At 40.7% G+C, this 14,823-nt stretch overlaps 1 long non-coding RNA gene across 1 annotated transcript; it reads left to right on the top strand.

Annotated features, from left to right (window-relative positions):
* Window positions 1-1,472: 1,472 nt before the first annotated feature.
* LOC109523270 (uncharacterized) lies at window positions 1,473-14,482 on the top strand. The gene is made up of 3 exons (XR_002169728.1): window positions 1,473-1,733; window positions 6,239-6,425; window positions 14,110-14,482. It is a non-coding gene; the product is annotated as an uncharacterized LOC109523270 (long non-coding RNA).
* Window positions 14,483-14,823: the final 341 nt, after the last annotated feature.

Below are 14,823 nucleotides of genomic sequence, written 5' to 3'. Positions count from 1 at the left end.
AACTAAAGCTTAAAAACATGCACCTATCATCATTTATCTGAAAATGATTCATTCCTTATTACTCCTCCCCACCATCTTCGAGATGCAAATCGCAGACGTGTAACTTTCGTATATATTTCAATCAATGATTTAATCAACTATAATATTATAACAACATGAATTCACACTTATAAACCATTAAAAAAAATAATAAAAAACAAAGAATGCAAACTACCCTTATTCCTACTTTAACGTGGTACAACCCTGTGACCTTTGCTCTAAATGATTTTGATATGCTCTCTTCCTGGTTTGCCGGTTGGACCCGAAAACTTTACATTGACACATGTTGTGAGCCCATGGAGAAAATAACCAAATGTTCATCCTTTTGCCCGTAAAATAAATAGACAAATACATTTTGAAAAATCAAGTGGCAGGAATGGTTTTTGTCGAGAAAGGTAGGCGAACATCATCCCACTGGGAAAAGGGTTTATTTGGTGTTTATTCATTAATTTGAAAAAATAAATATACATAAAAGCCACTTTGAAAAGGAGCTTGAAGACACTAAAAACGTCTGGCAGATGTTCATGCCGCCAGGTCCTAAGTGGAGAACAAAAAAAAAAAAGGAGCACTTTGAAATTGCTTTTTGAAGACAAATCAAGGAAACGACACTTTCATCTCGTTTGGAGCGTGACTTAAAAAATACTTATGATGTTGGGATATGATTTGCTACCCCCCAAAAATGTGCCCAAAAAAATGGGCAAACATGTTCAAACGTACCGCAAAGTACGTTTCAATCTATCGATAAAATGCAGGAAATGGAAATATGACTAAAAAACGTTTACTTATTTTTTAAACTTTTTTGAAATGTGTATATTGTAGGCCAAAAGCTGAAAACAAAGTATTTTTTTGCTTGTGCATGCACAAAAAAAACACTGGCGTTTTTTTTTTTTAAAGAAAAAAAAACCAAAAATATTTACAGTATTTGTTTCATTAGATCATAAAAATGTCATTTCTTTGGGTACATATTAAATATTGCACTAATCTTGATATCGCATGTGTTTCCAATATCATGCAGCCCTAATAATCAATGCATACATACCTACATACATGGCCAATATGAACCCTTTTATGCACCCGTAACCTGATAACATGATAAGCTGTCCACTGTACTAACCGCCGTCCCTGAAAGGGTTCAAAGTTAGGGGACAGCTTTAAAAACAGAAATGTCTTAAACCACTCAGTTATAAACCAGCCGAGACGCCACGTCCAGGATGAAACAATAAATTGTTCAAATAGGGTATCACCGGGATTCGAACCTGATTGTGTCTAATTGAAACTGAAACCACACCTTTACGTAAGGGTTGAAGTTGACTGGATAGAGTTGAGAACATTTTCCTCAAGGTTGTTACTCTACTTTTTTTTTTTAACTCTGCCTGAATTACAGTTCATATTAAATCCCATGTACTGTATGTGTGAACTTGGAGGAGCACCCAAACTTGCCAAGGAGCCTGGTGAGCCGCCCAGCTGACTCCCTTCAGTCTAATGAGTGTCATTTGTCAGCTGCTTGCCACGTGTCCTTCCGCCAAATCTGGAAGACAAGGCCTCACAAACTACTTTTGTGAATATTCAGTTGGACAACCCTGTTTGGTTTTGCCTACGACCACCACCAAACATTCACACTCAGCCGTGCACAACTGTGAGTGACACTGGAGGCAAGGTGGGTGAAGTGCCTTGCCCATGGACACAAATTGACTGTGAGTATGTCATGTGATTTGCTTTGTGCCCATATTCATATGCAGTGTAACCGGCCGGGTTAATTCAATGATATGATTTTGGCATATATATATATATATATAATTTTGTGTGTGTGTGTGTGTGTGTGTGTGTGTGTGTGTGTGTGTGTGTGTGTAATGCCATATTTGAAGCCCTTTAAACTCATTTAATTTATGAATCATATTGTGTCCTGTTTCTGTTGTTAGATTTTGGACAGTCTACTCTAAGTTTGTTAATTCCAAGAATCAAACTACAAACATTGCATTTACTGTGTAGAGCCGTTTGTCAGCTTCTTGCAGGAACTTTGACACCCGCGTGGTGCTTTTGCCTAATTTCTTCTCATAGTCATGTCTCAGCAATAAAAAGCCGAGTACTAATCCAACCTTGCAGCACTCTTAAGATCACAGTGACAGCAGCTTTAAAGATCAGCTTAACACAATAGAGTTGACTTGTCAGGATTTTTGTTTTAGTTCCCACACAAGACATACAGTAGAAAGAATCGAGTAACCACTGCAAAGCTGACCTGACTGAACATGTCGTCGCAATGGAATGATAGCATAAAGCGGAACCTCCAACATACCCGTGACGCAAGTTGACTTCAAAAACAAAATTTTCTGATAGTAAATAACGTCAGTGGAATAAATTTGTTTCAGATTGATACTTTAGCAACGACGACTACGACTTTCACTTTTACGCGCAAATGCAGACAGACAACTGCTCACACTGTCAGTGAGTGGGTATTAAGCTCACCAGCAGCACAAAAGCCATGCAGCGATTTAAGTGCTTTTCAAGAAAAAAAAAAAAGGCAAGTTTGAAGAAGCCTCAAGACTTATCTTATGATCTGATATGATCCCACCAATTCAACATAATGATAAAATGTGCACTGTGAGGTATATGACAATTGACTGTGATTTTAAAATCAATTCATCAATAGTGTAATTAGTTAGTCTTTTTGATCCAAAAGGAAATACAAGTCCACTTTCTATTTTGCCCCTTTAGATTATGTTTGTCTGTCTGTCTATCTATCTATCTATCTATCTATCTATCTATCTATCTATCTATCTATCTATCTATCTATCTATCTATCTATCTATCTATCTATCTATATGTGTGTATAGATACATAGATAATATATTCATTGTTGTCCGCATTTTGACACATGCTACTACGTATTTGTAGAAATATTTGTTGATTTTTATCATTGTTGGTCTTTGTTGCTTGCAAATACAGTACTTAATTTGTTCATCATGAATATTTTCCTTTTCGGTAGGGTTTTGTTTTATTTTTGCATTGTTTTATTTATTTGTTGAGTTCTTTATGTTTATGTTTGGCTTTCCTTTTTTTTTACGGTCGCGCTGATTTATTATAAATATGCTTTCAAGTAATTTGTTGACCGCATTTGAAATATAGACAGCATTGTGTTGAGTTGCACTTCCCTAAGACTACCACCAGAGGGCAATGATCAGCTGCAGTTCACCTTTATCGCGATGTACCGTATATACAACTCTCATCTTTTCATTCAACTCCATTATCTAACTAACAAAGTCAATGAGTTCGATCTTTATCGTGGATATGCTTAGCTACATGGTGCTACTTCAAACAGCTAACGGTTTCCTGTTAGTATGTCGTTGCCTACAATGTTTTTGAACATTCACATCTTTAGGGTTCATTGTTCTGATCATTATTATTATTAAGCACACATTATTTTATATTAAATACATTATATTAAATATAACTTAAACACATGCCTTTCTACATGCTCAAGTGACCCTCTTTCATGTTGAGTTACAATTGAGTTAGTTTTTAAATGCTCCTACCCTTGAAAAGTACAATCAATATGTTTTCCCTAGTTTTATTTAATCAGTCATTTTGGCTTTGTTCCGAGCAGCATAGAGTATACTTATCCGACGTGACACTCTTTCATTAGGCATCATTTCCATAGCATACAACATTAGCCCTCTCCTGTTTGGGAAACAGCAGATGAGGCTTGGGTAGGCTCTCAGGGGAGAAATTCCCTATAATTCCTTAATTAAATGGAATAATTTAATTACAGTAACTTAGGCAGCATTCATCAATATAATTGTTTCAGGGGTGCAGCATTATAATTGAGCTTGAAATGAAAACAAGTCCATTTTGCATTTTCCTTGTGATCTTCCACCGTGTTGCTGTTTCTCTGCGGCATTTTTTCCCCCTTTGATGGGCGGCCATTCCGCAACATTTATTACAGCCATTTAATTTAAGCTCTCTACAGGCTCGGACAAGAAGACGAGAGATGATAGCGCCGCTCGCTGTTGGCTTTCTAATCTGATCCTCCCTGCTGGCCTTTCATAAAAACTCCAAACATGCCGCTGCCATCTCAAACTGTCTTGGATTTCACCACAATGGCGAGTCCAGTTCACAACCTCCCCCTCAACCCCAAATAATAATACATCATTTTGCTCTAATCTGCCTCAAGAATGTAGCCTGTTTGAAGTTGACAGTGCCCCATCTTGAGCACTGGAGTAATTGCCCTCACAGGTGTACCCTTGATGAACAAACCTGGCCATTGTTTAGCACGGAGAATGTTGGCCTGGAGAAATTTCTTCTACCGGACAAACTGATCTCTATTCCCGCACTGACATGCTCTTGTCAGTGGCCTTGTATGATTTGGTCTCACAGTTTATTGTAATCTGATTGTGACAAAGTTACTGAAAGTTTTATTTTGTTCCAGGTCTCCCCTTACAGGCATTGCATTAAGGCAGATGATCTTTAAAAAAAAGAGAAACAATAATTTAAAAAAATGCCCCTACAAATGAGAAGTAGAAATAATCCGTTTGAGGTTTTAAATGTGGTCATGCACCATAGAATCCTAAATTAACAAGATGGACATCTTAAGAGTTTTTAACATCTTAACTGTGAAGTGTAAAAAGTAGCTAACCACTGTAAAACAATTAAAAAATTAAAATAAAACATAACAGTCTACCTCAACTTTCTCAAATGACGTACAGCATTATACTTGACGAACATGCTTTTTACAGTGCACTTGGTTTCACATCTTTTTATAATTTGATTAGAACAGAGTTCCTGAAAGTTTTTGTTCCAGATCTCCCCCGAGGGGCATCTCAATGAGACAGGCGATTTATATTTGTACGCATGTACTGTATGTAGAAATAAAGAAATAATCCCCATTACAAACGTGAAATAGAAATAATCAGTTTCAAGGGTTTAACTGTGGCCATCATCAAATCCTAAACTAAGGATACAGTAAATTTTACATGTTTCTGTGTATTGAGCAGCTAACCAGTGTAAAACAAACAAACAAACAAACAAAAAGAATCTACCTCAACTTTTACAAATGATGCACATCATGATGCTTGACACGAGTCTTGAGATATACAGCACATTCAAGTGAGAGAATTACAGAGGAAACCTTCACACACCTTGTTCAGATTGTCAAACTGTCATAGCTATCGCCTTCACATCTCATGCCCTGTAACATCCTCAACACACAAGAGTAAAAAGAAGTTAAGCAATGCAAAACACACATTCTACAAATGTGTGACCTCAGAAGGATCACATTGTATCCAACTGGGCATTGTCCGATTGTACACCATAAATCAAAGTATTGTTCACTTTGAGCACAGTAAGCGCAAACCACAGAACCTATCTTTGGTGGAAACATTTTTGATGACATTGTCTCCATAAAGTATCCTTTGGTTTAATAAAAAGCCCGACAAATTTCTTATTGTTAGAATACATAAACTGTAAAGCACGCAACACACCTCTGAAGTGCAACTTTAGCGCCAATGCTAGCATCAAAGCTAGCATTAGAAATCGACTTTACATCGTTTATAAATGAATATTTTGAAAGCATTGTTGCTGACAAAGATAATTACAGTAAAAAATTTTATTCAACTGTCCAATAATAAAATAATTCAATAAATAATAATACAAACAATAATAATGCGATTTGATTTGTCTGTCTCAGTGCGGGCGCCATACCAAACGGGTCGCGGACCGGTGGATGTGGACCACTGATGTGGCGTGATCCATTGTTTCACCAGACTTTAGTCCTCTTGACTTCTCTTTCTGGTGTGTGCTAATGGACACGTGTACTCGATGCTAGAATTGACAGCAATGTGGAGTTTGAGAATTCACGTTAATCTTGCAACGCATGTCGACCTTTGTATCACAAAGTTTGGGAACCATATTGAACATTTATTTTTGTTAATATTCCACTTGAATAAAAATGTTTTTCCAGACTTTAGGAATCATGAGAAGTGTATATTTAAACTCCTACAACAGTTTGATTCGCTTTTTTGACGACATATTACGCACCTAAAATAGATAACGATATTTCCATAGTTGAAATACAAACAGGCATTGCTTAGGAACTTAAAAATATATAGACTAAAGATTTCCCGAATCTTATTCGCCCACCTTTTCCTCGATTTTTAACACCGCCCTGTTATTTGTACTGAAAAAAATCTGTCCGTCTGCTCAACAGCTGCTCGAGCTCTGGAGAATCATCGGGACGAATGAATTAGCGTCCTTGTTTGGATATTCTTTTCTATTTGGAATAATCAGAGTGCCATTCAGCGGCAGGATGGCCGCGCACAGATGCCCAAACACAGCTGACGGGAACTGAAACACAGTCAACGTGACCCATGACGGGAAGAATGGGAATAATGCAGGTGTGCATTTCTTTTCTCTACTGTGCACTTACGCATAATAAAGACGCTTCTTGCTCAAGGTGATCCTTGCTTTGCATACGGCTGATTAATCTTATGTACGGCAGCTAACATTGATCAGAGGAATGATTAGAAATGCATTAGTCAGCAAACTGTTTGGAGTGGTTGCCTTTAAGTGCTGCCGCCGAGCACGCTTTCCGTAGGTGTCTGTGCATTTTTTTTTTTTTTTAATTTTGTTAGATAGAATTTAGCAAATGGATGCACGTGGGCTGCCCAAATACAGCATCAAAGCTATAACGCTTATAGACATAATTTAATTTACGAGATGGCAGCTCGGACGGACTGTGTTGAGGCGGCGGAGCTGCTAAATTCATTAGGTAGAAAGTTGCTATATGTTTGCAAGCTGACGAAAGAAATAATGCAGCATTACGTATATGAGAAACCCTCGCAGTGTGTGAAAAAAGAAAAAAATTGTGATAGAATACTTTGTACCTTTTTGCTCAGGGGTGGGTAGCCTACAGCGCATGGGCCTTAAATGGCCCATAAGAACATTTGATGCAGTCCGACGTGCAATTCTAAAGACAAAGAAAGCTTTAAAAAAGAAAAAAATGCTCATCATCGACACTATAATTCCTTTCCCCAGAGGAGGGTTAAAATCCTGTTAAAGGAAAATGATTCCGAACTCCTATTGTCACGAAATAAGTTTTAAAAATGTAGTGGAAGGAAGGTTAGCGTACTCATGCTTGTATGACTTTTCTCCAGGTACTCCACCTTTAAAGAAGAGAATACATTGTTCTTACAATAAATGTGATTGTTTATTTTTCAATTGGCTTGGCTGGTGACCAGTTCATGGATCTCGCCCAAAGTCAGCTGAAATAGGCTGCAGTACGCCTGCGACCCTGATGAGGAAAAGTGGAGTAGAAAATAGATGGACGGGTAGGAGCCTTCGACGGCATAACAGTCAAATATCCACATCTGTCCTTGTACATCTCAAAAAATGACCAAGACGCTTTTATGAAAATCATAGTTAAGAAGTCCGATCATGTCAGATGTCACCATACGTCACAACGGCTATGTGTCAACAAATTGTGTGCGTGTTTTGGCTTTCTCTCTGTGTGACATTTAAAAATGTTATTTGACACAAAAAAAAAAAAAATCAACTCCAACCAGTTGTAGGATGGCTCCTGTTTGACCCTGGAACAGATTATTCCCATTTCCATTATTTCCTAAACTTGATTCGGGATGCGTGTTCATCCTTTAATCTTGCACGGTTTACAAGTCTTTCTTCACAACCATGGTGATTTGTACTAATTGAAAATGAGCTTAAGTTCTTAAATTTGGAGACCCAAGGACACCACGACACTGAGCAAAGTACCGCTAACTCAGACATCATCCCACCATGCGGGTAAATAATTCTTTATACTGCTTAGTTTACACCCAAAAGCAGGCAATTCTCAGTGGACGGCACAGAGCAGTGGCAGGCATAAATGGAATCTTAAAAGCGGCCTAATTAGAATCACACATAAATCATTTGGTGCTGGTAAGCGTTTGATTAGCTCGCAAAAGGGACAAGGGTTTTACAACTGAACGGCAGCGCGCCGACTCCCAACTGCAGAGGTGTGCAACACATAAGGGTCCCAGCAAGACAACTCTTGCCACATGTTCAGCGCTCCCCCATTAAAAAGCCTGGGGAAATTAATGAGCTTCCATTGGCACCCTCACAACAAAGGGATCTATAAAGCCGCCTTAATGTTCTCGCAAGAAACTTTACTCTTCAGTAGTTCCCAATCAACCGGTAGCAGCAGATTTGCTTTTATTTCCCCTGTAACCGAAAACGCTGCCTGCTGCGACTTTTACATGAATGTTACCCCTGATTGAAATTGTTTGTCGCTCATTCTTAATTAAAGATACGTCAATAGTTAGCGGCCTAGGCTTGTGAAAATGTGACGACGTATATAAAAAATGCGGTCTGCAAACCATGCAGTGTGCTCGAAAAAATCCATAAAATATGACTGAATTTGGTTTATTTGTTGCTCACGCAAAACGCTCTATAAAGTATCTAACATCTTATAAACTTGACATCGATTCTGTTGTTTTCCCTGCAAGTACGCAATTAAGAGCGTGGTGCAGAACAAGAGTGCGGAGGTTTGCAGAAAGGTATTAATTGGAACTTTATTTATGCGGATATGCTGCAAATTTGCATTAAAACACCATTGCACAGATGGGTTTATGGCGCCAATGTCTGCGCCAGTCGGCAGTAAAACATCTGCTTGATCACAACACGGGAAGTCAGTCGCACACTGACAAATGTCTCGTAGAGGCCTCAACCACTAAAAAGTGTTCTTGCCTTTTTTGACCCTCGATCGCAATAACTAACGTATTAAGTTGACTTTAAGGCACAATAGTGGATTTATGTTTAATTGGATTTTTACATTATTTTTAGAAGATGGGTGTATGGATGGAAACTATTTCAAACAATAGCTATTTGGTGAGGACACATACACACACGCCCATATATCCAACCATCCATCCAGCCATTTTTATCTGATTCGCTTATCCTCACAAGGGTCGCGGGGAGCGCCGGAGCCTCTCCAATCTGTCTTTGGGCAGTAGGTGGGGTACACCCTGCACTGGTTGCCAGCCAATCACAGGGCACACACACACACACACACACACACACACACACACACACACACACACACACACACACACACAGACAAACAACCATCCACGCTTACACTCACACGTGGGGACTATTTAGAGCAGTGGCTCTTAACCTTGTTCGAGGTACCGAACCCAACCAGTTGATATGCACATTCAGTGACCCCTTCATTAGTGAAAAATAAAAATATGAATTTTTTACAAATTCAAGATATAAAAAAGTAAATAAAATTTAAAGACATATGTTTTTTTAATTGTGCATAAAAGGAACAAAATAAATCTCCATGCAGTTTCAAGAAATGTTCCTTCAGTTTTGCCTGTGCGAGACTAGAGTTGCTCAACTTGTCATGACAAATCATGCTGAGTCCCATCACGTTCTGTGATGCATGGGAATCCATGTTGTACATATTCATACGACCACTTTCTTTTTTTTGCTGGACATATCATATATTCAAAAATTTGTCTTTTTTTTTTTTTTTTTTTTTTAATCACACGACGCACTATCACGACAGTCACACGTTGACTACTGAGTGAACTAAATTTCCCGCAGCACTGATTGGACAAGCAATGTAATGTGATCATCTGCAGTCAGTGATGGCCAAGCAGGCGTGTCATAACTAATTGGCATGTTGAATCGGGTGTGTCTTAACCTCCATGGCAGAGGCTCCGTTGAACCCCTGAGACCGATACACCGAACCCCTGGGGTTCCATCGAACCCATGTTAAGCACCACTGATTAGAGTGTTCCATTAACCTGCCATGCATGTTTTTGGAATGTGGGAGGAAACCGGAGTACCCGGACAAAACCCACATAGGCACAGGGAGAACAAGCAAACTCCACACAGGAAGGCCAAAGCCGAAATCGAACCCTGCACCTCTGCACTGTGAGGCCGACGCGCTAACCAGTTAACCAATGGAGCGCCTACCTACTAATCTAACTATCTATACACACACACACACACACGCACACACACACACAATAGACATGCTACCTTTTAAATGTGCGATTTTAGTGGATACACCCCTTTCTGACTTTTTATGAGAAGCTCAGGGGAGCAGTTACATCTTTCCTCTGTGCTCCTTCTTGTCAAATAGCAGACACTGATGGACTCAAAACACATAACACCAGTCACACGTGGTATAAATAAATTACCTTTCATTTGGGATTTGATACAGCACTACGACATTGAAACAGTAGCGGTAACAGCACTAAACATGTCTTGACAGAAACGTCTGCTCAGTCATTCATGACTAATGTTGATTTTCTCCAGCTATCGTGACACGTGAACACTAAACTAAAGCTCTTAGAGAATATCAGTCTTTTCTGCGTGGAATGTGAGTTTGCTTGTTTCTTGGTAGTCGAGTGAATCTTCATTTCTTCTGAGATTTTTCTTTTACCTATGTGCTGCTTATAAAAACCAGTCAAAGAAAAGGCAAAACACCTTGATGCTGGCTGAGATTAGATCTGGTGACGTGCACTCATGGCAAACATTTGTCATTTTTCCAAAATGTTCATCTTTCGATTTTAAGTCTTGAGCTTCTATTGTAACACATGTGGCTCACACTGGAGAGGCTGCAGCTTTGAATCTTTGCTCGGACACGATGTATTCTCCCTGTGCTCGTGTAGGTTTTTGCCCTCAGCTTCCCTGACTTCCTCCTATAAATTCCCCCAAAATGCTTTTTTAATTAATTTGGCATTAATTGCCCATTAATTTGAATGTGAACACTTGTCTGTCAAGATTTATCCTGTGACTGATTTGCGACCAGTCCAGAGCATACCTTGTCTCTTGCCCAAAGTCACTTGGACTGGCTCCAGCTTACCTGAAACCCTAATGATGACAAGAATGCAACTTCTGTTGCATTATCATGGTTTCTTGTTTATTTTTAGTTTTGATATTATTTTACTATTATTATTCATCGCAATACGCACGCAATCTGACCCAAGGTGCAATGTTCAGGTGAACTCTACCTTCGCATAAATAAATAAATAAATAAAACCACCCACCCATGTAAAGTATCACCTAACCTGGTTCCGGACTCTACATCTAGCAGCTAAGAGAAAAAAATTCAATCTTCAAAAGCAGGCCTAGTTAAAAGACTCAAACATTTACCGGTGGCGCTCTGAAGTGGAGAATAAATGAAAATGTAGTCTTATCGTACTGGCAAGAACAATCCACTCTTAAGAGGAGAGCCGATTTTGTTCCAAGCTGGGCCAAGTCTTTGTCTGTGTGTGCCAAGCGTGTTGAAAATATCCCACTTTATGTCTCTTTAATCCACACAAACACACACTCTTGCACCGGCGCTGTGTGGCTGCAAGGTCACTTCAAGTATTGATAAATCACCCAGCTGTGATTCCCTCCTGACAGCTCAAACTAACATCAAGCTGGATGGTGGGGGGGAGAACAAAAGACCATCAAGCGGCCCTTTTTCCTGACACTTTTATTCAATCACGGCCAGATTGCTTACGACAGCACCAGCAGCTGTTTCGTCTTCATCTTTCCCCATTTGATAAAGCGTGTCAAGTCATATTTCTGCAAGTACTTCACCTCACCCCATACTGTGCCGCTCACCAGCCAGCCAAGCCATTGGGCATATGCACATTCCACATGAGGGGATCGTCAAATGGGTCAGGGAGTAATGGCACCCCTCTGAAGGTCGCTGTGGAGCGGGGGTTGGGGGGGGGGGTGACTAGGTGCGTGGGTGCAGCGGGGGTTGACGACAAAGCAACAAGCTGAAGGTCAAAGATAAGAACAGTCGCAGAGATATCTAAGATAGCCGCTCGGAATTAAACAATGAGGCAAAGGCGGCGCGACGTCGATTGTGCGATTGTGTTGTTTTTAAGAGGCGGGATTGGTTTATTTCGGGATGCCGGAGCTCTTCTGTTGACCTCGCGCTCGGCGGGATGGAGGTCGGCGATAGGACAGGAGCAGCGTTGCATATGTCCATCCATTGTTTGTTTGCAGACAAAACGTCAACAACAGAAATGAGAATTCCATTTTGCAGCTGCCTCGGAATCTTTTTTGACGGTGTTGTGGTGGCCGTGAACATAACAGGCCCTGCTTTTCCTGTATGAGTGAACAACAATCACAGGTGTTGAAGGTCATTTTGAGGGGGGTGATGAGGGCCATGTTTGCTTTGACATTTAACACTTTTTGCAACAGCATGATCACACTCAGAATTTAGAAAAATCATTTATTTTTATTACTTTATTAGGAAGGGCATAACATATCTGTGAGAGTTGGAAAGGAGTAAAAAGTGGTGCGCTGTCAAGGTAAAACCAATGAGTACTCACACAGGGGGACAACTTAACAGGGGGCACATGACACGACGAAGTTGGAGTAAACACTCCTGAATCCCACTGATTTAGTGTAACGCAAATGAACTGACCAAAGTGAACCAAAACTATTTATCATTCAATTTTTTCGGATCCGCTTATCCTCACAAGGGTCGCGGGGTGTGCTGGAGCCTATCCCGGCTGTCCTTGGGGTACACCCTGAACTGGTTGCCAGCCAGTCGCAGGGCACAGACGAACAAACATCCACACTCACATTCATACCTAGGGACAATTTGGAGTGTTCTCTTAACTTCCCACGCAGGTTCTTAGAATGTGGGAGGAAACCAGAGTACCCGGACAAAACCCACGTAGGCAAGGGAAGAACAAGCAAATTCCACACAGGAAGGCCAGAGCCGGAATCGAACCCTGCATCTCTGCACTGTGAGGCGGACACACTAATCAGTTGTCCGCCAAACCAAAACTACTTCTGGTGAATTTTCCCAAACACGCGAATGAATAAAATGGTGAAATGAATGAATGGCTGATGGCTATTATGAAGAACTAATTTGTCACACCAAGCCAGCAGAATCAAAAGACACACGAGGGATAAGGTCTAACAAACACAACATAACAATACACACGACAAAGCCAGCCCCAGGTAGTGAGTACACACACAAAACAGGACTTTACTCTGAAAAACCGAGACCTAAAACAGTGGAAGTTAATCTTTGCAGGTGGTGGCACACCTGAAGCTATTTGCTAATTGAGTCACTCTCCTCTGCACTGACTGGTCGGCTAAGTTGGGACCGAGGGCCACCGATCAGAAAGGCGCAGGGGGAGAGCTCCCACACACATACAAAGATTAGGTAGCATAGTTGGCGACTGATTAGCACATTTGTCTCACAGTGCAGAGGTGCAGGGTTCGATTCCAGGCCCCTTGTGTGGATTTTGCATGCTATCCCCGTGGGGTTTTCTCCAGGTACTCCGGTTTCCTTCCACATTCCAAAAACATGCATGGTAAGTTCATGGAATACTGTAAATTGTCCCTTGGTGTGATTGTGAGTGAGAATGGTTTATTGTATCTGTGTGCATTGCGATTGGCCGGCAACCAGTTCAGGGTGTACACTGCCTACTGCCTGAAGACCACTTTGATAGGCTTAACATGCCTGCAACCCCCGTGAGGATAAGCGAATTAGAAAATGGATGTAAGGATATAAAGATGAATGAATAAACGGCCACGAACCGATTCATGACCAAATCGTGTGTTGGACCCCTTGCTGAATTTCAACATTCTTTCAAGATACCCTATTGAGGGCAAGTACTATAGAAAATGGATGGATGGCTGTTAGCAGACAGCCATCCAACCATCCATCCATTTTCAACACCGCCTATCTTGAACAGGGTTGCGGGGAGTAGCTGGAGCCAGCTGACTTTGGGCAGAAGGCAGACTACACTCGGAACTGGTCGCCGGCCAGTCGCAGGGCAGTTACCAGACATTTTGAACAATGATATACTCTCAACTTTGTGGGAGCAGTTTGACAGAGACCCTTTGCTGGTCCACATGAGAAAAGGATAACGTGAGAGTTCCGACCTTTATCCCGATCAAACACCTTTGGGATAAACGAAACTGACAGTTTGAACCGGGTCCTTTCAACAACTGCACGACAGCTGTGGTCTTGTGACAAAAATTGAGCTTGTATGCAGTTTTGGCCAAAATGAATGGTCACTAATTCCACTGAGATTCATTTGTCAGGTGGAATGTCTGGAAAAGCTTGCATGGAGGAAAAAAATGGGACAGCTCACTCGGCTCAAACTTGGCCTGGCTCCCGGGAATGCGGTTAGCAAGCATACAATCACCGCCTATTGACGGTAGCACAGCTGCTGTGGACATATGTTTCACCACTAAAGGAGGACAACATCAACCAGGCGCACCTTGAACAGGTGAGCAGATGAATGGCATGTTCGCGCCTTTGACTGGCTGCCTGCCCTCCATTCCTCACAATTTTTGCATGGCTCGACAAATAAGTTGCTTGACAGCATGGTGGACAAAAACCTTTTCTAATCTGCGACAGCACATGGTAGGCATTTTGTTTTTCGTAGAAATAGATGCCTAAATGTGTTTTTTTCACGTATATTTGAGCTCAGTAAACCTCATTTTTGTAACAAAAAGAGGGGGAAAAAAAACAGCACATGGAAAGGCAGAGTAAGGGATTATACTGTTACGGAGAGCCCCTGCAAACCGACAACTACAGTATGCAACTAGTATTTATTCAGTGAATAATTTTTATACAATTCATAATCTGAGTCACAGATGAACATTGTTGCAATGTTGAATTTGTAATTTTAAATGCCATTTTTTTTAAATGCCATGTCATATCATGAGCTTTCACAACAAAAATGATGGGTCTGGGTACGAAGCGAAATCCATCTGCCTGCCTTCAAAATGCACCAATACAGTTTCATTATT

This window comes from Hippocampus comes, unplaced genomic scaffold (genome assembly GCF_001891065.2).
Source record: "Hippocampus comes isolate QL1 unplaced genomic scaffold, H_comes_QL1_v1.1 scaffold111, whole genome shotgun sequence".
In the NCBI taxonomy this organism is placed as follows: domain Eukaryota; kingdom Metazoa; phylum Chordata; class Actinopteri; order Syngnathiformes; family Syngnathidae; genus Hippocampus; species Hippocampus comes.
Note: the sequence above shows the minus strand (reverse complement) of the source record. Positions and strands in the feature narration are given on the sequence as shown.